At 46.9% G+C, this 23,543-nt stretch overlaps 1 long non-coding RNA gene across 1 annotated transcript; it reads left to right on the plus strand.

Moving 5' to 3' along the window:
* Nucleotides 1–5,794: 5,794 nt before the first annotated feature.
* LOC142587695 (uncharacterized) lies at nucleotides 5,795–23,063 on the plus strand. Its single transcript, XR_012829610.1, has 3 exons — nucleotides 5,795–6,052; nucleotides 17,154–17,265; nucleotides 22,998–23,063. It is a non-coding gene; the product is annotated as an uncharacterized LOC142587695 (long non-coding RNA).
* The last annotated feature ends 480 nt before the right edge of the window (nucleotides 23,064–23,543 follow it).

The raw sequence follows: 23,543 nt of genomic DNA on the forward strand, positions 1-23,543 counted from the left end.
CAGTTCAAAGTGTTGTGTGGCATGTGTGCGTGTTTTTGCTGGATGTTCATGGCATATGAACCGCTTGTTTCACATTGAACTGTTTTCTAAGTTTTTGCTGTTTCTTACCTGTAGTTTGTTTATTTCTAGTATCCTGTCGCCAATTATATCTTCTAACTTCTCTACATGTTTCACTGCGCACGAATGTTGATCTTTTTGTAAACGCGGGAAGGGCTGTGAGGTGGGGTAGGGAGGGCTGTTAGGGGACGAGAGCTGCGGCAGGATTTTTCGAGCCTTTAAGGTGGTGCGCTATAGACAACTATACCCTAGTCATCTGAAGAAAAAAAAATTAATGAAATTGCTTGAATCGTGTGGTTATCGAGCACAGACTGGAGTGGGTATATATGTTTAAATGATAGCTTTAAATTACCACCTATGGTTCAAACAGAGAATTGATTGATTGATTGATTGATTGATTGATTGATTGATTGATTGATTGATTGATTGATTGATTGATTGATTGATTGATTGATTGATTGATTGATTGATTGATTGATTGATTGGGTTCAACGTCGCAAGGCAACACTGGGGCTGGCACGCCACAGTGGCGGAATCCATGTTACCGTTGACTACCTGTTGGTCCTAAATCTAAGTCCACGAACGTTCTCGCATTCCTCCTCCATCGAAATGCGAACGGGGCGGCCAGAAATCGAACGCGCAACCTGCCGCTCTGCAGCGGAACACAGTAGAAACTGCGCCACAGCGGCCAATTCATCTCAAAATTTAGCATTGCCTCTGGCTGTTGAATGTGTACTGATAGGTAGAGAGGAATGGAGGGAGTAAATATCCCACCCAAGGATATTAAAATGGGGCCGAATGATCGAACTTTGCTGCCGAATTCGCAGGAAAAATCTTATCGGGGCCATTTCGTCTGTTAACGTTTGAAAAGTCACTAAACCTACGAAAAAAAGAAAGTCGCTGCGACTCCAAACAGGCGCACTTGTCGTTATGGTCACTAAAAAAACTCGCGAACGTTAGCGACCTTCTCGCTCAATTGCCAACACTGGCTCTTGTGCAGAACAAAGCGGACATCGTTTACCTGTCCGTGTTGTTAGGTGCCTTGACGTAAACTTGGCATTAGAGACGGCTTCTCGTGAAGGTCTCAATGGCGGAAGCCCACTATACTCCGTTTCATATGTGTACATAGCAGACAACGCTATAGGAAGGGTAGAGATGTCGCTGCTCGCTTTCACGGCGATCAAAAGAGTCTCGTATTCGAAAAAAAAGGGTAGGTGCAATGTATTTTGACGTTTCATTAATTAGGTGTCGCACTTTAATGCCTCAAGATATGAAGTACTTATTGCATAAAGCGCATCGTAGACCTGAACCTATTTATCACCAAATATAGTGTCACGCTTGTTCCACCAGCGACCACTGCGCATCCTGTGCATTCGCGACCATGACACAGCATATATATGCCGCCCACCGTAGGCATCAAGGAACACAAATAATGTGTGCTTTTGCGTAACCGTACACTGTAAAATAATTTACACCCTAAAAGTGAAAAAAGGTGTAAATGTGTCTATAACTCAAACCCTTACGGTGTCCGTTATATAGATAACACCCGAAGGGTGTGAGTTATGGACACATTTACTACCCTTTTTCACTTTTTGGGGTGTAAATTATTTTACAATGTACGTCCACAAGTTGTACCGCTAACATACGTAACAGGTGTTAGGTTAGGTAGATAAAAAAAATGCACCGCGTAAGTCGCTAGACTTCAATAACCACGCTGCTTGCTTAGACCTTAGGCAATGCTACCTGATAAAAATGAAACAGAGTATATATTACACTTGTACCGGCAATAACTAACTTTGTGTTCCTCTTGACAGGTGAGCCAGTGATGCGAGTTTCCTACGGGTTCAGAAGTTTGCGTTCTTCGTCCCCTCATTTCTGGCGTCGCTGGACGAAAGAGCCAAAATTCAAGGAAATCGTGAACAGCTGGGGTGAATTCGGAGTGCTATTTCTAAGACTCATGTTCCACTCGGAAAAAGAGCACGGAAATTTGGTCTACTGGGACGAGCAAACGTACTTCTCCGTGAATCGGGAAATTATAGGTATAACCCCTGTCCCCAATCGCTTTCTGGTTAGCACGTTTAGAAGACACTTCATCGCCGTGTTCTTCTTTCATTCCGCATACCAAATTTGCATGAATATAGCTCGAGCTTTTTTTTTCTCTCGAAATTTTTAACATCAAGAGGTGTCTCGCCTTATATTCGGGTGCGTCCCGCCAGTGTTACTCTGTTGTTTCCTTGTTATCATTTTTTTTAAAATGGCCTTTCAAGCTACAGTGATCCACAGTGATCCAAACCAAATGCACCCCCGCCATTTCTACAGAGGAGTGTTAACCAGCGCCACCACTCTTAGAGTTTTACTAGGAAACGTAAATACCCCAGAAAGTGGATGGGAAGACGGCGCCGCGGTAGCTCAACTGGCAGAGCATCGCACGCGTTATGCGAAGACGTGGGTTTGTCCCCCACCTGCGGCAAGTTGTTTTTTCATCCATCCACTTTCGTTTCCATTAAAATACCGTTTCTTTGTTTCATTTATTAGGCACAATTTCCTTATGTTGTCCTTGGTGTCAGTGTTTGTTGGCTTCTTATATATATATATATATATATATATATATATATATATATATATGTAAAGAGAGAGAGAGAGAGAGACGGAAAGTCGCATTATACTCTTGTTCACGTGATTTACGTGCAAATACGGTACCACGTTAACCTGTACCTTTGCTTATATAGTTTTTATCCGGTTGCAAGTACCTTAACCTCAACTCCAACACCGTGGAGAGGACGAAGGCGAGAGACGCAAGTGCAGGACTAACAAGTATAGGTTTCTAGCGGAAAAAAAAGGTTTAATATCTGAGCCCACGATGTGAATATGCTAACATGAAGCAGTTACAATCAGTTTTAAATGAGAAGCAAAGTAATTAAAAAAAAGAAACCAGTGAGGCACGCAACTGTCGTTCAATGGCATGCAATGAAAAAGATGAGTCCTTCTAGAGGATAGCTGTTGAGGCCTGGCTGACATAACTTGGGCAATTTAGGCTTTTGAGTATATGGCTCATGTGAAGTACTCACTTAGGCGTCCTATTAGAAATGCGTCTTGTTTTGGTTTACAGCAATAAGCACGTCTGCTAAGACAGAAAGGTAGTCACGGTGTTCCTGCATTTCTTGGCACACATTTCTGCGCTGTGACTGCTTTGGTTAAATTCAAGCCGTGCGCACTATGCATAAACATCATATACCCAATAGCCCTAATCAGCAAATTCACAAAGGATGAAGTACCTTTTCGATCAGTAACATCCCCAAGCATTCCTCTTCCACACTTTCGTATCGTAGCCGGGAATACGATACTGCGGTAGAAGTTTTCGAAGCGCACACTTGTGCACTTGTCTTATGACAGCTCTTGCGATACTTGACTGCCCCTCAGCGCTACTGAGAAGCTCAAAGCACGGTTGAACAAAATTACTTGCTTTGGCAACAATAACAACCACAAATAGAACCCTGATAAGGCATTCAGAATGCGCTTAGAACGACTTTGTTTTTCTTAAGCAAGCCCGCCTACTATGTCAGCCACCCGTCTACGGAAGGGCCGAGCAGCCTTACGATTCCGAAAGGTTGTCGACTTCCAGCTATGCGCACGACGGCTCTGTCTACCCCAATACACAGATGTACTCGGAAATAAAACATACGCATGGACGCGACGCCGCTTCTCAAGCAGTAAACAAACGCATGCAGGAAACCAGACGACGAGCGACTACCAGACGGTCAGGGTGTAACTGGCCTGAAATGGAGAGCACGATGGAACGAGACGGCCATAGCAATGACCGCGGTTCGAGTCTTGTCGCTTTCGAAGCAGACGTGGGAAAGCGTGGTCTGGAACGCGGTACGATGCGGCGCTGCGATCGACCGCAGAGGGGGCGACGATCGCATGCAGTGCTGCTCGGCGGCTGCATGTGGAGCAGTCAAAGAAATGAGCGAACATAAAAAAAAGTAAGAAGAAATAAACAGTGCCACGCCCGACAACAATGTTTAACCTCGTCTTCGCTCCAAAAAAGCAACAGCACACACTGAGGTATACGCACGAAAACAGGAGACGTTGAGGGTGCAATGCACCGATCAACGTTGAAGCTAGGGTTTGCACCAATGCAAAGAGCAACTCCCGTCGGAGGACAAGCAATATGGTCATATTTGTAGCAGCAGCAGACGGCATTGTGATCACACGTGGCGCAAGGAAACGTGCGACAAGTTGCAACAGCACAAAGTGGGTGCTCGTGAGAAGGGGCTCTAGTGATGGGCACAACTCGTTCCTTCCAAAAGAACGCCGCCGTCAAGCTGTCCAGTCTAAACCGGGTGGTCGGGAGCTGAAACCAGTCATTCAACGATTATTTTTGCGCATATAAATCGCTGGAGGCAGTCTTGTTTAGTAGAGGCAACTTCCGAGATGTCTCCGTAGCTTTGACGGGAACAACACCATAAATATAAAGCGAGCAAATTGTATCACAACTGCGAGCGACAAACCCTAAGCCTATAGGTGAAGGAGCGCTATAGCAAATATATAAATAAATATTTAATTACTAGTAAAGGGGAAGACAGGACACTGAAGCCCCCTGTAGCTTTAGTTCAGCGTATGAGATTGTATGGAGCTATGCGCAATTTGTGTAACGGCCTCTAATATTAAGCAAGACATTTCGAAACGCTTGTTTTCCGCACTCCTCGACAAGCTCTGTTGACTCCCTGCCACATAGTTTTCTGCCCAGTTTTTACACCCTGCAGAATGTGTTCCGTTGTGCAAAGCTTCTGCAGTAGTACTTACCACATGTCGTGTTTCTTAATTTCATCTCCAGATTACTTCCTTTAAGGTGTTCATTGGAAATTCGCGTACAGTGACGTTAATCTCCGATGATCATCGCTCTGAAATTGTTGCCTTCGGTTCCATATTCGTCCCACCACCGACGACGACCAGAATTCGGACGCGACCGCATATATGCGAGACACATTCATTATGAGGCAGACCAATGTCACCCAATGGGACATCTGTGCACGACATTCGTGACGCCCGAGAACGCGCACGCGGAATGCGAAGGTCCGCCCGCTCCTCTGTGCCGACGTAAACAACAAGAGAGAGGGTGATCGGGAGCAGAGGCAAATCAAACATCTCCTCAACGGGTCGTACGCGCCTAAACGAACACGCGCAGACAAACGGCCGCGATGGGGCCGAAGGCTGCAGCACCGATCGACGACAACAACAAAACAAAAAAAAAGAAAGAAAATAAAACTAGCCGCTACTTGTCCATACCGAACGCACCCCGGTGAGCGCGTACTCCAGAGAGACGCATCGGACGAGAAGGGAGAGCCGATGGGCGAGCGAAGAACAAGAATAAAAACCGAACAAAAAAACCTCGACCTCTAAAGGTGAAAGTCGGAAGGAAGACGGCGCCGGGTGGCCGAGTGAGGGGTCTGGCGGCGAGACGAGATCGCGGAGAAAGTGAACAACGAGGAATGAGAGAGAGAGAAGTAGCAGAGAGAGAGAGAGAGAGCGTAGCGTCAACCTCAGAGGAAGGAGAAAGCGAAACGGAGGAAGAGGAGGAGGCGGCGTACACACGCCTCGAACGACGACGACGACGACGACGACAAAGGCACGAAGAAGCTGCGCGCATCCTCGTACTCCTCCTCCTCGTCTTCTTCTCCGATTCCTCCTCTCCCGATCAGAGAGCACGCGACGCAGTCACGATGGCGCGGCCGTATAAAAGGCGCCCGCCGACGCCGCTGTCGCTCAACGCAGAGTGTCCAGTGAAAGTCCCGTCCCCCACACCGGAGGTCTACCTGTTCCTTGCACAAACCCCTGCTAAGCCCCATAGCCCACGTCGCGAGTCTATTGTGGTGGTGTTTGCATCCGAACGGAAGCGTCCCGTCGACATACACCCGGCACTCGAACAGCGGACGTTTTGTTGGTGCGACTTCCGAAGACGTCGGTGAAAGACGAGGGAAAGAAAAGGCAAAAGGTGCGGACCGACTACGTTGTTGTGGCTTATACACCTTCCGCGCGGTCATCTTTTTTTTTTTTTTCTGGCCATTGTGAGCACCGGGACGCGTCAGATCGCAGTGGTTCGAGAGCGAGACCTTACCAGTCGGCAAGGCCCATCGGCATTCCCCATCTTTGTCAAGTATCCGTGAGTAACGCTGGAGCCGATGGAGAGAGGTGTAGCTTTTCTGATAGCCGACCCTAAGGAGGTCCGCCTTCCCATTTTTTTCTTCACTTAATAGCAATTAACAAATGTGTAAGCTCGTTCGAAATCAGATGTTTTGATGGTTATTGCGCTTAAATGGGTTTAACAGGAGGCCCCCTTAGATAACGAGCATCGCGTATAAATATCATATGACATCATCCAAAGCGCTGGTAAATACAGTCGATGTAGTTGAGTTGCGATGACGCGCTTCTTTTCCAGTGACAATGTTGAGGGCCAATGAAGTAGTGTTCCTTTATTTTTTTTTTCCGGCCGGCAACCCAAATGGCCCGCGTATCGTAGTTAGCTGGGAAGGTCTCTTTGATTAATTATTACGTTTTATCCTCAACAAAAGCAGTTGATTGTCGGACATAGTTTACTAATAACCATGCCAGTTAAAAAGTACTGCGTGCCCCCGGAATTCCTTTAATCATTAGGCTAATCGCTCGTATGTGAAGCTACAATAATTTGGTATCTTTGATTATTGGGTTCAACGTGCCATGCAGCGCATTCAAGAAATATGTGCGGAACAGCTATGAGTTTCCCTAATGCTTGAAGTTCGTAAGGCAGAGGTGGGAAGCCAGCAAGATTAGTAGGTGAGCAGGCGTGGCGAAACGTTATCTCAGTCCTGGTTAACCTCCCTATCTTTCCTTTATCATTTGCTCTCTCTCTCTCTCTTATCGTGGGCTATTGCGGGTGTTCGAATAGTCATTGATTAGTCATCTTCGAGAATTGGCATTATTGCTAATAATCTTCTCTGCACTGGTTCCCCCTGCATAGCCGGGAGTACGCATAGTACATTGCGCGCGTTTCCTTCTGCTCTGCCAGGTAAATTGAAAGTACCGTTAGTATAGGGCCGGAAATAATATATCAAGGGGGGTGGCTTCATAAAAAAACCTCCAGGCGTTTTGCATTGCAAGAAGTGTCATTTCAGTGTAAGATATAGGTAAATGGTTAAGCGACAACGTCCACGCATTTACACGAGTACCATCTGCTGTCTGAGCGTATAGGGTGTTCTACGACAGAGCTTACTGCCACAGGCAGTACGCGCTCATTACTGTACTACAACAACGCCTGGCGCAATGATAGCAGAGGTATTCAATGTCTGCACTAATTGTCGAACACGTGCGCACTGGGTACGGTTGCCTCGTAAAATGCCGAACTTAATCATATACCCAACGCGAGCAGTCTCGGGATGTGAAGGAGTCAAAAGATTGCGGGCCGCGGGATCTGAGGAAAAAAAAATCATATTTCCGCAGCCTCTACATGCTGCCTTGCATTTGTATTTCCAGTCTTTGCTAGCACATCCGTGCGAATAGCGAAGTGTTGCATTGTTTTACCGGCTACAGCCACAAACTGCTCGCAAATCGCACATTTTCTCAGATGCCGCTGTCGGTAAACTTTTCGCGCCTGCTCTACTTCGTTGTTTCCGATAGATAAGTTGAAGCTAAATGTCTAGATTGCGCTCCTAAGCCACAATGGATGTATCATTTTTTTTGTGGTGTTCTTTATTTTTCGCGGTACCGGCCTTTTGGACATTTCCGCTTAGCACTGTCTACAATGACATGGGTCGCGTGGTCCAACTATCGACTATGGTCTTTACCATGGTCCTTGTTTAATGAGCAGAAATAGTACTTACCAGGTGTGTTAAACCTTTTGAACGACCGGCTGCTGTTATGATAGAATACCGGCTGATTCCAAAAGCAAGAGACCCACCATCACTGGCTGTTAACTGTGTTCTGTGCACAGCGAAACGTGTACACATATATGATGCGGCAGAGTGGGGCTAAGTTATACATGTTTTGGGGCATCCTGTCGCACGAATCTGCTGAAAGCTTATCATACGCTCATAACTACCAACTAACCAGCTCCCACGAAAGACACCGTTGTGATACGGAAGACAGAACGAATGGTGTCACAATGCCCACTTCGCCAGTCATGTACGAACAGTCACCCACTTTGTGCTATCAATTCAACTCTAGGAATATCGACAGAGCTCACCATATTATTTTCTATGTCTATCTTCATTTTGTTTTGCTTCCTAATGCAAAACTGTGTTGAAGCCACGTCCTGCTCCGTTATGCCTACTCCCAGTCCCCTTTCCCTTCCCCCGGCTGGATGCTCCCTCAACCGGACGCCCCTCCTCCTTAATTTCCCTTGTTTCCTTCTCCCCCTGCTCTTTGCCTCCACTTCAATTTTCCCTCGCCCTCTCATCTATCTATCTATCTATCTATCTATCTATCTATCTATCTATCTATCTATCTATCTATCTATCTATCTATCTATCTATCTATCTATCTATCTATCTATCTATCTATCTATCTATCTACATGTGAACCTGAATTCCCTTGTAACCTCTAGTTCATTGCTTGGTTATCAGAGAACGTTTCCGACAAAACAGGACGACCGAAGAGAGAAAACAGTAAACAGTAGTGTCTTTCTTTCAGCCTCATATAATGTCGTTCAGAATGCAGCAGTAGCACCGACATGAGTCTGCATTATTCTAATGAACAGTCAAGCTTGTCGCAAAATTTAGAGAGGAACTTAACGTTGGATAGTTTTCTTTAATAATGTTGCTGTTGTCAAACTCGGCTATGTTTAGCCAACGTGGCGGCTTACTGTGCAGGCGTTAACTCAGGATTGAAGCTAGCGTACGAAAGCCGACTCTTCACGTTTTTTTTTTCTTTTAGATAATAAGCCGATCAAGTTCTTATCAGCTTCGAAATTGGCAGATTCCGAAAAGTGATGGCGAACAGTACTTCACCTCGTACCTGTTCTTTCTTTTTTTCGATCACCTGTAGCTGTCGCCTTAACGGAAATGCAAAAGTGATTTACACTGAAGGGCATGACAGTGTGTATCCTGCGCATACTCCAGTAAAAGGATTCCATGCAATCTTGATCACCAACGTACTACGGAAACTTCACCCGTAGTTAAACGGGCAACTTTCCGTTGCGTCACAGAGCACTGCATCGGCCTTCAACTAAGGGGCGGTGAAGTGTGCGTCACCTAGGTCACTGCCGCTTCAAGTAAGAAAAGGAATAAGGCTTTAAAGCACTTATTGTTAATTCAACACACATAGGGAAGGAGTAGATTACTGCATCTTTTTTATATTGGTACCAGAAAACGTCTAAAGGAACTAGCTCGCGCTTTTCAGAATATCGTTCACCTACCGGTACTGCAAATGCGAGGGCCACATGCGAAAAAATAGGTTGGGTGGTGGGATACGATGTACAGCAGGTCACTGACCCGCCATTTTGCAACCTATACCTCTGCCCCGTGCACCGAACACGGTCGTGTCAGCTGAAAACAATGCCGGAAGAACCGTGCTAATGCTATTAGCGCGCGCCGACCTCACTCTCGAATTCGAAGCCCGAGCTTACGAATTCCACTGACCGCTCGCGCGGGCGCCTTCAGGTGACCGCCCCTCGTGCGCGACCTCTGTGACTCCGGAAGGGACGCGGTCAGTATAGCATCGTAGCTGAAGACCCTCCACCGGATGGCGTTACGACGCGCACAGACCACACAGCTTGCTCACTCTCGATCCAACCACCCTCCCGCCCACCCCGCCCTCCTCACCCCGATCCCGATGTTCAACCAGTCCTTGCTATTAGGCGCTCGGGCCATGATTCAAAGTGGTTCCGTCAGCTGCGCCACCGCGCCGTAATACAGCCATCGGGAATACGTATACAAGTAGCCAGCTGTATCAAATCTAAAGACAGGACGACCACCCGTCGCATTGGAATTCGCGGCACGGCCCCGGGTGAGACGCCGCTGAAAGGAACAAACGTCCATTGCACCCGGGGAAGGGATGAAGCACGGTACCTCCCCTATGACCGAATAGAAAATGAGAAGAAAAAAAAATAGAAATGAATATAGCAGAGAAGCCCCATTCACGAGGAGAGCCGATCGCGAAGAAGCTGCGTCGCTTTGCGCCGCGGTGAAACAACAAGGAAGTGGACCGTCGTTGCGCCTGGAACGACCGGTGCGGACGAGCGCCCGTCTCGCTCACGAATTCCGAGGAGCGACGAGTGGGCACGGGGGCGGTAGGGCATGGTGCGTCCGGTTCAGCTTTGGTCGCTCGCCTCCGCCCTGCAGCTCTTCCTTCGATCGGGTGCCATGCGAGAGATTCGGCTTCGTCATTGTCGCCGAGAAAAAAAAAAGCGAGGCCGTCACGTGAAATCCAGCGATCGAAATGATGGACGTGGTGGCATTGAATGCTACCCGGAAGATTCCCGCAGTAGTACACGTTCGTCCTGGTGGCAGGGTGTGAGATGCGAACTAAGGAAAGTGTTTGAGAGACGCTATGACGAATCAAGCGTTAAGATAGATGCATGATCGAAGGATATATATATATATATATATATATATATATATATATATATATATATATATATATATATATATATATATATATATATATATATATATATATATATATATATATATATATATGTATATATCACTGCCGTGTTGCTGCAACTGGACAGAATGGCGTACACAACTATTGTGTAGTGACTGCAATGCATCTTTTTGCTCTGGAGGTACGGTAATATATAATTTGCAGTAAACACACGCACAGCATACAGTGCGGTCACGAAGGTGTGGGGGTGCTGCTGTTATGTTCCGTAAAAGCAAAAAGAAAAGAAAGAAGAAAACGCAAGAACGCAGACAAAATAAAAGGCGAAAAAATAGGCTCAGCTTAAAGGCGCGAATCTTTTGGGGGAGGAAGCTTAGTATACAAAGTCAAATCTTCCAAAATTACTTGTCAAGGACGGCAGCGAACAGAGAGGAGCACGTGGTAACACAGTGGTCTGCTCTTTTTCTGCCCAATTATATATACACGCACAATAAAATCAAAAACCTATTTTCCCACAGCTGTAGAACGTACGATTGTTACACTACATTGACTTGGTCGAACACGGGCACTGCGTAGGATGTCCCACTTCATTTAATGCTGCATGCCTATAGGCTAAAATTTTTTTTGTTTTGCTGGCATCTGTGGTTTCCAAACTTATTGCTCGTGGCTCTACATTGGCGCGTATGCAATTATCGCCTCGATAGGAAACTGGTGCGTTGGAAGAGATAAAGAATGGCGAATAAACTGGACTGTTACAAAGCACGACGCTAGGTGTTCGCCCCATGTGAGAAAAAACATAGTTTTGTTGTGGCCGTAGAGGGCATTGTCCAGTTACGGCCTCCTCTCTTTTTTCTCTTCGCAAAACCAAAACGTGGACGCAAACAGTGTTGATATTGACGCCGCCTTACGACAGTTGAGATCAACCAGTGTCCGTATTTTTGTAACGATCCAGTCTTTTCATTTTTCCTCAATGGTTTGACCAAGACTTCGCGTAGCTTTGTTGTTCTTGCCCGGCTCAGCTATTTGGTGCGATATGTCACAAGAAATCCGTAGACAAATACGTGGATCTTTACAAAATACTGCCACTGGAGCCGCATCTTGTAACGATTTTACTTTCCATTCCTTTTGCCCTTGGTCACTGTCTAGGACGACCAGTGTCCGTATATTGTAACGATCCAGTCTTTTCACTCTTCCTTAATGGTTTGCGCAGGACTTCGCCTAGCTTTGTTGTTATGGCCTGGCTCAGCTATTTGGTGCGAAAAGTCATAAGGAATGCATAAAGAAATACATGGATCTTTACCAAATGCTGCCCCTGGAGCCGCGTCTTGTAACGATTCGTTTTACTTTCCATTACTCTTGCCCTTCTTCACTGGCTAGGATGCCACCGGGCGATTGCAATTGCCTACATTATAATCCACTTCGCGTGAGAGATAACTTCAAATGGATCGTTACAAAATAGGGCCCCAGGGGAGGTTCTCGTGGGATACGCTCGCAACGGGATGACTCTGTTCAGGTTCATACCAGAAAGCTTTACAGCGGTTACGCCTATTCAGGCTGCCGTGAGCAGTGTGGCGCAGTGAACCACTCATCGAAGCGAAGCGTATATCAGAAAAAAAAAGCGGTCGGCGCCGTGCAGCCGGGTGAGAATGAATACGCCAGCTCTTCGCGCTGCGCTTATATTTAAACACGGCGCGGGTGCGTCTCTCGCACCGCTTGATTGACGACTCCTTTCGCAGGCTGCTCGGTTCTCAAGAGCGATGGTGACGTGCTTTGTTTCCGACCGTGTCTTGCGCACTGTCAGGGCAACCCGACGCGTCCCATTCTATTTTTCGTACCATGTATGTCGGAAGCGTGGGCTCAAAGGACTCGCCAACGACAAGTCCTGTTGGGAAGCATCCAGGAAGCGACAGCGTTACTTGCTGAACGGCTTTTCAAGACAAGCATGAGTTCAGATTACATAACCTTTTTTTTTGTAATTCACGCGTTGTCGTTTCTGGCTTCGGCAGGTGCTTTACGACAGGTGTTCACGCTCGAGCTCATCTCGAGTTTTCTTTCCCAATTATTGAAGCAGCGGCGTAAAGTAATTAGTGCCAATCAACGAACGTGGCTTTAGTGGCAAACGAGCACATTGAATGAAGAACAGGTGTATACGAGAGGGTCCTTGAGGATATTTCGAAATTTCCGGGCACGTAAACGAGCCTGTACGCCCTGGTATATTGGTCGTGCCTGACACCGACCGCCATGGACAGAATTCTTATCACATAGATAACATCATTTTAACAGAATTTTCGCTAGGTCTGGCTGATTTTAGGGTTTCTTGTCAGCGATAATACACCTTTAGCGGGTAACTATACTTTCCTTGCAAGCGTCGAACGAAATTAATCTTAGATCGTTGCCAGTTTCTTAGCAAGGACACTTGACAGGTTCTAGGACACGCTGTAGCTTGTGAGGGGAATATGCCGCTTTCGCGCAAAGGTAACCATTATCACCAGTTCCGTCCAACGGTAATGTATAGATTGCGATGAAATAATTTACTGTTCATACAGCGCTTAACACGTTCGTTCTGTAGCGTTTAAACCATAGCCGAAAGGTAGTCCGTAAGCGTTTCTTTCTTCATTAACGTAAACAAGGGTATCGGATGTCACTTCACTGGATTTGCAGCGTCACTGCAACTGGGGAATGGGTGACGATAGTATAGGCCTTAAATGTGATTGTAATTGAAATTATGTCTTGTATGAATCATCCAAAGATAAGTATTTGGCACATTCACAAGAATGCCCGGAGGATTCTGCGGGATTCCTCATGCTTCCTTAAACGTAGCTCTCCTAAGATTAAAGGGAAGGCTTACCTACTAGTCCACTATTAGCGTCTCGCTCGTTGCCGACGAAGCTGTCTCTCAGGAAACCATTCGTGCCCATCTTTAATTGGTGAACACCCACTTGTCAGTTGGAGGCCTGCCTCTCCCGTATTTGGAAGTTAAAGACTAAAGGAACTATCAGAGATCAGGATAAGGGGGCACCCCACTGTGGTGCCGAGGGTTCGGCAATAGGATGTGCCAGTGTCGAGGCAACAAAAGTTACTATCCTTGGTAGGACTTTACACAGACCCACCTCTTAGCGGAAGAAGGCCCTATTTAAAGCCTTGCGCAAGCGTGTATACCTTGACACCTGCCTTGAGAAAAACATCTTTTTTTCGTCGACAGATACATCTTTTGGTCTCCTACGGTTTCTTAAGTTCAGCACTTCTGCTGTTATATAAGAATATTGACTGAGACAAACAAAACGTGCCTTGTTAGATAACCAGCGACATGTGCGCCACACTCCGCGAATCCCAGCCGCTGTTTATACTCTTGAGCGTCGAAGTTTTCCATGTCCGAGCGGTTACAGGCACTGCGCGTGACCCACAAGCATGTTCGACCGAGTAAACTTCCTCTCTGAAGTAGCTTCCTTGTTGTCATACGCAAGGAGGTTAGCAAGCATGCGGATGTATTATATCCCCTCCTTTGGAAAGAGCTGTTCATTTATACACGCCTTCTAATAGGCCTTAACTCTCACGGTTTTCAGAAACGCTGACGTTCACAACGTCTTCCGGTTTCTGATGAACTCGGCACCGCTGTTTCTTTTTCTTGTTTTTTTTTCAACACGACGCCTGCGCGATGATAAAACCGGAGTAGCCTGTTGCAGGGCATGTCAGCACGTCGCTTACCTTTTGTTCGAAACAGCGCGCGTTGACACAGTCGCTTAGAGCATACAAGGCGCACAATCTGACGAGCTAATTCCCTTCTTCGATGCAGTCAGATTCGAAACGGGCTTTTCAGCAGGTGGGGAGGCAAAAACAAACGCCGCGACTACTACCTGTCACTTTGACGACCTCGAAACGACGCGCGCTCTTCGATTCAGTGTGAACGCGTGTTAGGAGATTTAAAAAAAAATAATAAGAAGCAACAACCAAAGCATGGAACTTTCCTTAAATAACGCTCGTAAATCCATTCTTTCCGGCTTGGCAGCACGTAGGGCACAGATACGCCGCATCCCGCTCCGCTAAAGCGTTTCCGCAGGCATTGTCTGAACGACAGGGCTATTTGCCGTGGCCGCACGGTCATATAAACGATGCGTAGGCTGCTGCTTACTGGGGGGCGTTTCTGCCCAGCGTATACACCGACCACAGCCGGCGCCGGAAGCTGGCTGGAAACTTCCCTCGCTCAAACCGCGTTGCTGTTCCTTTCTCTGTTAGGCGCCTGAGGCCTTCTTTCTCTCTGAGGCGCCTGGCGGATGTGCGTCGTGCTTCGGCAATGTTGCCTCCTCGACGACCTCTGCAACGTTCGTGCCACCGTTGCGGAGCAGTCTTTTCGATTAAAGATGCTGCCGTCGAGTGGCGCGCTTTCCAGTGACGGATTATTGGCGCCCCAGTTTGTGGGCTACTTAAGATGCAAGAGAAGTAGTGCAGAACAAATGCTCAAATGTCGCGACCTGTGAACACTACGCTTACTTAAAAAACAAGACACACATGCACACGCTCACAAATGAATTCTAGCGTTGCACATGCCAAAACCAAGAGATGATTATGAGATAGGCAGTATCAGGGGAAGGGGGTTGGGGGGAAGGTCTCCGGATAAATTTCGACCACCTGGGGTTCTTTGAAGTGCTCCCATGCAATGCATGGTACTCGGATGTTTTTGCATTTCGCCTTCATAGAAGGCTACTTGTAGACTTGCTTTACTTTGGTACCTAACTCAGTCCCCTGCCAAAAAAGACAGTTATACCCAAGTGTTTACCAAAATATCTATTTAGTACCTTAATAAAGTACTTACTTTGCGCTACTGAAGTACTAACTCTAGTAAGGCCGTCGTGGCATGTCCCACTGCGAAAGGGAACGCTTCACTGGTATTCAAAACGACTTAACGTATCATCTCTACAGGAAAAAATGGGGCATGATGAGGCGCGTTGAATACACCTATAACGGCAAAAAATTGTTGCTGAGCCCTTCTTGTCAGCACCTTCAGAAAATGGTGATTTCGCGTCCGCTTTAGTAGTTGACGGAACAGTGCCTACGTATTCGCTTCATCCTTTCCCTTCGTCATCATTTATCACTACATAACCTCATCGCCCAGCGCGTAGTAAGGTTTTAAGGCCGACTACTTTGGTTTGCCTGCACCTTGGAACTCTCAAATGATATTTGAAAGGACAGATAGCGATAGAGAGAGCCCTTTATTTAGAAGCAGAGATGTTTGCCGGTGTGAAAGTACTCTTCCGCCCAGCTGCTATCCTGCAAGGAAGAGGGAAAGGGGAGAGAAAGGCTCTAGAAAAAGATAGAGGACCGGAGAAAGTTAAAAAAGGAAAGAAAAAAAAACTCAACTAACGCTACTTCATGACTTGATTTCACTTTCGACTCAAACCAGTTCAAATATATCAGTCGTCTTAACTTCACTGCTGGCTTTTTATGTAAAGTGTACATTAGAATCCCAATAATTGCTACAATTTTGAGAGACAGTCAATTGATAAAAAAAAACAAAAGTAATAAAGTACTTGACGTGGAACTGATGGAGAGTGCCAGGAACCTAATAGACAAGCTGTCAATTTCCTGCATAGAATCAGTTTCTAGAGCAACCGACCGAACAGGGCGGTTTCCAACCGCGCGAAGCGATGCGTGCGTATTCTGCCTTCGCTTCCTCCCTGCGCGCGAATTCAAAGGACCCCGATCTGGAAATAGAAAATTCTTAGAAGCCGTGTCTCGGTCAGCTCGTCGAGGAAGCGAACAAAGCGGATTAAAGTCGGATATTGCAAGATCCGTCCGAGAGTGTTCCGACATTCCACCGTTGCTCCGAGACATCCGCTTGCGCCCACATTTCTCTGTAGCTTATAGGAACCTTGACCTCTGCTCGATATAGATTCCCGTGCGCTGAGCTTCCCTGCACGACTTCAATAAGACTCCCGCAACGAAGACCCTCCCTCCTGATTTTTCGCTGACTTATCGCCACTTATCTAAAAAGGTTGTTTCAGATTATTGGTCTCTTCAAGGAGCCACCACGATCGTTCTTCGAGTAAGCAGTGATCGGTCTCTCTTCGCTTTCGCCGGAGCTTCCGTCTAGGCGCTGAGTCTTAACAAAACCATGCAGTGGAGGGAAGTCCAAGACGCCGTCGCTCAAGTATCCACAGATCGCTGTCGCGACTAACCCGAAAACCTCAGCACCTGCTACAGAGGGCGGATGCTTTGCTCCCAGCATGCATACATACATACGTGCCACAGAGTCTGGTGGTCGCACAATTAACTGACGTTTGTGGCCCGGGTGGGATTTCGCTCCATGCAGGCGATGCGGAGCGACGCCCCAGCTTGTACGTGGCCTTATACCGTCCTTACAGCTTTGTGAATGCCGCACTTTTTTAGTGCAACAGAGCCGGAGATATATAGCGAAAGCCGTATACATAAGCTACGGCACCTCGCATTAGCCCATACGGTTGTCCCCGTATAGACAACTCTCATACGACCTTTTTGTATCTCGCTTCTTCTTTTTCTATTTACAGATTCACGCACTCCGCCCGAAGAGAGGAAATAACCGAAGGGATTTAACTACCTGAACCATCGTTCAAATAATCAACCGCAACGCCAAGATGAAGACCACTCTGATCGCCTTTGGTAAGCTTCGTCTGGGTTTGAGAACATTTAAGTGGCATGAGATTCGAGATACCGTTTGTCTTTTGAAAAAAACAAAAACAAATACGTGAACCAGGCCAATTTGGAGCGCTTTTTGGGACTGATCGCTGGCGAAAAAAGAGCGTCCTTATTTTGCTCATTGAGTCGCACGTTGAGACACACATTATGGTTACATTAAAGCCTTCTTATGACTGTGCCAAAGCTAATATCTTTGAATATAAGTACTGAAGACTGAAGCTGAGGCGTTCGCATTACTTGTACTAGACAACTACGTCCAATACCTGTTGTCTGCCAGTCGAGGTAGCAGAAAACAGATCGTTCTGTTTGTCTTTCCTCGCGTACATTCTCTCCATATCTGATCTGAGTGTTGTTAAAGGAGCTAGCGTGTCTGCTCGCAACCACGAAAAAACAATCGCCTATGTGTCAAATTCGTTTCAAAATTGGTGTTCAAGGGTCCAGCGATTTGCCTGTGCGTCCTTAAAAGATTACGCTTCAAAGCACAGTCAAATAACATCTAGCAGACGAAAATTGGACGGGAGGACATTGTTGTCTCTTTTTCCTTTCTTTTATATTAATCAATTCAATCTGCTGTAACATTACATTCCGACAGAATCTAAGCTCCTAGTCGCACTACTCTGTTAGGCAGATAGCTGTACGATTCCGATCAAGCAGGGGCGTCAGACAAGATTAAATAGCTATATTCGCCCTTTAGCACCGTCCGGTTAAATCGAAGGTTTGTGGGCGTTAGAAGAATTTCACAATTTATGGGCTACATGAATGCAAGGCCTTTGTACGTTAATTTCATAATTCGCGTTTGTTTATAATACAGCAACTTGACCATTCTGTGAGCGTAAGCAAGGAAGTCACATTGCTGTAATCACTGCCCTAATTCTTTTGCATTTTTCGCGCCTTTGACAGTCAAGAGACCAAATGTCTGGGTTCGCGCGGTTAGTGGCGGAAAGGCTCTGGCGAAGTCAACATCCCGGCCACAACCGCCACAGAAGAGATCGTTCGCGACGTTGCATTCCGAGTGGAGGTCGGTGTTGCAGCGAATGGTTTAAAAGTTCTCGCAATCTAATGCGCCTTATGTGCCTTATATTTGCCGTCGAAACAAGCAGCAAGTGCCTTAATCAAGTGGATGTCAGTGGTGCCACTACCCATAGACCTCGGTACCGTGATTTACTGGATTAAACAGCTTGCGGTGCAAGGATAAAGGCAATTCTTTCTTCGAGATAACCCTCGCGTTCACAGCTGATGTCAATGCTATCTGATTATTATTATTATTATTATTATTATTATTATTATTATTATTATTATTATTTGTGTTAGCATGCCCTTTGCAACGACCAAGCAGGTGACCAAGAGTCTAGCCCGCTCAGGGTAATCAGATTCCACGACGTCTGTTGCAGTCCAGCATTTTGCTTGCTATTCGTCCCTAAGAACTTCCATCTCTATACTGTACGGTTACCTATGCCTGTAACGAACCAAGCTCTGTTTCTCCAGCGCCATACGAGATCTCCGTTGCGTGCGAAATGCGCTGTAACTTATTCACAGCTTGGGGCGCTCTGTGACCGAGAGGGACGCGTGTGCGGAAGGAAATGTCACGGCGACAAAACGTAGACCCGCTCCACAGATTCGCGCTCCGCACGGCCGCGCGGTGGGCTCAAGAAATCCCCGACCAGGTCAGGACACATCCCGAGCGGGACCTCGAGCGCAGGACCACGTATTCCGCAGGGCGCCGGCAATTCGCCTCCTGTAATGACCCCACGCGTACACGCACGCACAGAGCCCATTTTCTGCGTGCGGAAGGCAGCAGGTTAAACGGAAGTTGAATGAAGGGGGGTGGTCACGGCGAAGACTGGTGCCTGTCTCGAAGTTGATGATACCAGGCCCGCAGACTGCGGTGCGGAGGGTCAGTTTGACTAAAAGGATAATGCAAGGCGAAAGGAGAAAGAAAGAACGCCATCGCGAAGTGAACAGCCGTGTACTGCGGGATCGTTGAGAGAAGGCGAAGGGGGGCGGAAGGACAGTTATAAGGTCGTAGACAATGGAGCGGGCGAACCGGTGGGCCAGCGGATAGAGTGGCCCGGAGCGACGCAATTAGTTTTTCGAGGACTGCACTCTCTGGTCGTCGGCTGGCGAGGATGGCGCCAGTGCCGGCACTGCGACAGTGAGATTGTACGCGCACGCGCGAGTGTGTGTGTGTGTGTGTGTCAGCGCGAGCTTAGGACTAGTTCGCGCCGGAATGTCGTCACTGCGACTGGAGGTTGGCGGAAAGAATGCGAGTCTCTAAACCACCTCCCTTTATCCTTTCCACCTCCTCCTACTTTCTCCGCGTGCCTTTTGGGGTGTGCTCTATTAAGAGAGAGTTATCACGCTGCACTTAGCTCCACCTTTCACCCCCCAGCCAAAATCTCTATCTCTCTCTCCTGAAGGACGATACCGACATTGACGAACGCGATGGAATCGAAGCTCGCCGCACGCGTTTGTGTTGGTCCTCGGTGTTTGTCCGAACGCAGCGAGCAGACCGTAATTGAAAGGGCCAAAGGTTTTGAGCGCTAAGACTGCTATCGGGCTGCAGCATTGTCGAAGGGCCCAACTGAAGAAATTGAGACGTTCGTGGCACACTCCACTTAGATCTAAGTTCCTGTAGCATTCGACGCGTCGGAGCGATACAAAGTACCGAGAATGGACGCCGAAATACGGCGCACGCGTACGTTTGTGAAATAGCGTTACGCTTATTGTTCGTTATCGATGCGTGTCCGCGATCGCAGTTTGCGTGGCAGGAAAGTGTGGAAGCAGAGCGATTGTTCTGCTTGAATATTCGCATGTACCTTGCTTTTAGCCTTGTGCGAGGGAGTGAGGGCAGTTGAAGTTTAAATTTAGTACAAGAGTAAACTTTTCCGAAAAGTGAAGATGCTCGTTTAGTTGGCGGAATAGCATACATGCGCATGGCATGTCAAATGTTGCCGGCGGTGTTACGTCACGGAACGTGTTACGATACACGTAAACGCCACGCGACGCGAGGCAATTAGTAATTTCCGGAGGTCCAATATCTCTAATCGCAAATAGGCGGACGTTGGCAGGACGAACTCCCATGCCTCCGCGCGCCAAAAGCACACGCGACGGTCTCAATGATCACGTGACCGTCCGTGCTTTTTTCCTCGGGGCAGATGGCATTTGTGACAAAGCGCGAGAAAAAAAAAAATTCCGCTAATATTTCCACTACGCAATCTGTTCGCGACACAACCACGTCGAATTGCTCTATAGCACATCACAGGAAGTTTTCGACCGCTGACAAGGCCGAAGTTGGACGCTCCTTCATTGTGCAAGCGGGAAGGAAAACGTCGCCGCCTCTGTGGCCCCACTGATCGGTCAAGCCGCAACATACGATGTGCTCACTGACCACCAGGGACGAGAGAGAGAGAGAGAGAGAGAGAGAGAGAGAGAGAGAAAGAGAGGATGCGTCCGTTATTTCTCATTGCGCAAAGGTTTATGCGTGTGCGAGCGCTGTTCATATTAATGCTCTGACTTCCTCCTTAAGACTGCGGGTGGGCATCTCTTCGTCGCTAATGACTTGGCTCCGTTATTTGTATGCCGCGAATAGCATCTGGCGTGGACAGACCCAGGCACTCCTCGTTCGATAAGCTATTGCTGAAACACGTCGGCTCGCATCACTTGGCCCCGCTGTTTGATTGCGATATGAGTCTGCTTTATAGCCTCACGTGAAAAAGAAATAAGTGCCTCTTTGCTTTCGCGTCAATGTTTTTCCCCTTGATTGCCTGTCTGATTTATTCCTCCTTCGCCGTGCTCGCGTTTTATCTCCTAGTGTATGGTGAATCCCACTCGTCGGAGCGAGCCATGTCTCGAAACCACGGGAAAAAATAAAAATAAAATAAAATAAAATAAAATAAAAGGAAAACGTCGTCGGGTGCAGGAAAGGTCGCAACGCGCGCTGAGCAGCTGTCGTTTCTGTAAAGACGAAGGTTTGGCTGTTTATTAAATGTAGTGATAAGAAAAATGTAATCACGTTAGAGAGAAACGCATGAAGCGTAAACGTGCTTTGGGCAGAAGGCCATCATAAGCGAACATATTAGGACGCAGTCGTAGATAATGTCGAAGCCGAGAAGTTTGGAAGGACGCCTACGAGGTAGATAAGTGAGTGGGCAAGGGGGGCGAGAAATGACGTCAGAAATAGAAAGCTGCTTTCAAAAACAGCACTGATAACTTTAGCCATCTATTAAAGTTGTTCCCGCGCTCTCTCGAGAAATTTACGTTGGGGGTACGTTGACATTCCCGTACTTATCTTTGTGTCTGTTACATAATGTTTGACGAGACTCTTTGAGATAAGCTATGTTTTATGGAGAAACTAATTACGCGTACGGCAAGAAGCGCTAACGAGGTGCCTTTTCTCTCACTTTGAAACCGTGATGAGCAGCGCACTCAATTACTACGACATTAACACCGGATGCCTGTTTCGCATTGAGTCGCATTTTATCGACATTCAGCGCATTTGTCGCCTTTCAGGATGTGAAGTATCTATGCGAAAACTGAATTGTTTAAGCGGGTATTTCAAACGGGATCTGAACGTCACTTCACCTTAAGAACCTGCAAAGAACGCAACGGCATTCTGCTGGCTACCGTTTTTTTTTTATTATTATCGCCGATGTCGAACACAACCCAGCAACGAGAAATTCGCCGCGTTAGATGTGGCAACTGGGCGACCGTAATTTTACGCCTGCAATCTTATCCCGGCGCATATTCTGCAGATGAGTTCATTCTGGCGAAAAAGGAAAACTATTAAGTATCCCCCTTGTTCGCATCCGGTACACAGACAGCCAGGATCGAATACAAAAGGCACGTCACAAAAAAAAAAAAATGTATGCGCGCAAGTATATTCCGGGGACGTCATCTATAAACACACATATTAGCATGCCAACATATCATGTGCGCAACATCTTCCCAAATGCAAATTATAACGCGCATATTCATCAATGGAAAACTGCCGCTTAAAGGAATTGATCGCGACCAGCTTTGTCATTCCAGTTCCATTCGATATATGGCGATTTGTCCGCCATGTATATCTGCTAAGAGTTCTCATATTTGTCAAGGTTGTCCGTCAAGTTTTCTGCTGCTTTTGGAATTCACTAACGTCCGGACTTAAGAAACCACGTACTTTTAACATGTGTAAAGGCAACCTTCGGGCTTCCGGACGCAAGTACACACGTATCTACGTACTTACAGATAGATCCATTTCTAGCAAACTCGGAAAAAAGAAGCAGGAGGCGGGCGGAGGGAGTGGAATGCGCTTCGACGCTATGCACTTAATCTCCGCAATTGTTATTTCTTGTCACGTAGACTGCTCCGGGGCGCAAGGCGAAAAGCGACAACAACTGCCACGGGACAAATTACATCACTATGAAAAGCAAGAGACAAAAAAGGAAAGGAAAGAACAAACGAATAAGAAGGAAAAAAAAAACATCGTGTAACATTATACGCCCTTGGGGGAACTTTTTTGCGGGAAGTATTGAGAATCACGGTAGTTTTTGTCTAAGACCAACGTCTGGTGAGTCGGGGAAACCGCCTTGTTTTGTCAGAGAAAATAAGCCATTTTCATTTCAGCTGGTATTTTTCGTACATGCGTTAAATATGTCTACATACATGGCCATGAGTTTCTTCACAGTTTGCCACAAAATTTTTTTTCTTCCTCACAGGTGCCCTCTGCCTAGCTGTCGCGATAGCTATTCCAAAGGTGAGTTTATTGTTTTTTGGGTTACGAAGCACGCAGCTTAACAAAATGTAACTGGTTGGTTATGCAAAAAGAGTGCTGAATTGAAATATTTCGTTCCTCGGGCTTCAGTGCTTCGCATGTGCGCCGAAGAACACAACGCACGCAATCGCATAATGTATAACGAAAGCGTACAAACTCGAAACTGCGCAAGGCAGGATAGAACCTTCTCGTGCATTTTGTAATTACGCAATTCTTAAATTGTGAAACTCAATTCATTTCAATTTAAAGAATTGAACACTATAGTGCTTGAGAGGTGCCTCGATCACGTGACCGACATTTCTGCAAATCGCACGCAAAGCTATCCCACAGAGAAGTGCTGTGAAACGCCCTCAACATCTCAGCTGTATACAAACCATAATGAAGGAACTTGGGGACTCTATGAGGCGTGCCAGACAATGACTGGCCAATAATCGCTATTGGTTAAATTACATCCTCCACAGCTATTGTATGAGGTTGGCCTTCGCAACGT

Source organism: Dermacentor variabilis, chromosome 7 (genome assembly GCF_050947875.1).
Source record: "Dermacentor variabilis isolate Ectoservices chromosome 7, ASM5094787v1, whole genome shotgun sequence".
Lineage (NCBI taxonomy): Eukaryota > Metazoa > Arthropoda > Arachnida > Ixodida > Ixodidae > Dermacentor > Dermacentor variabilis.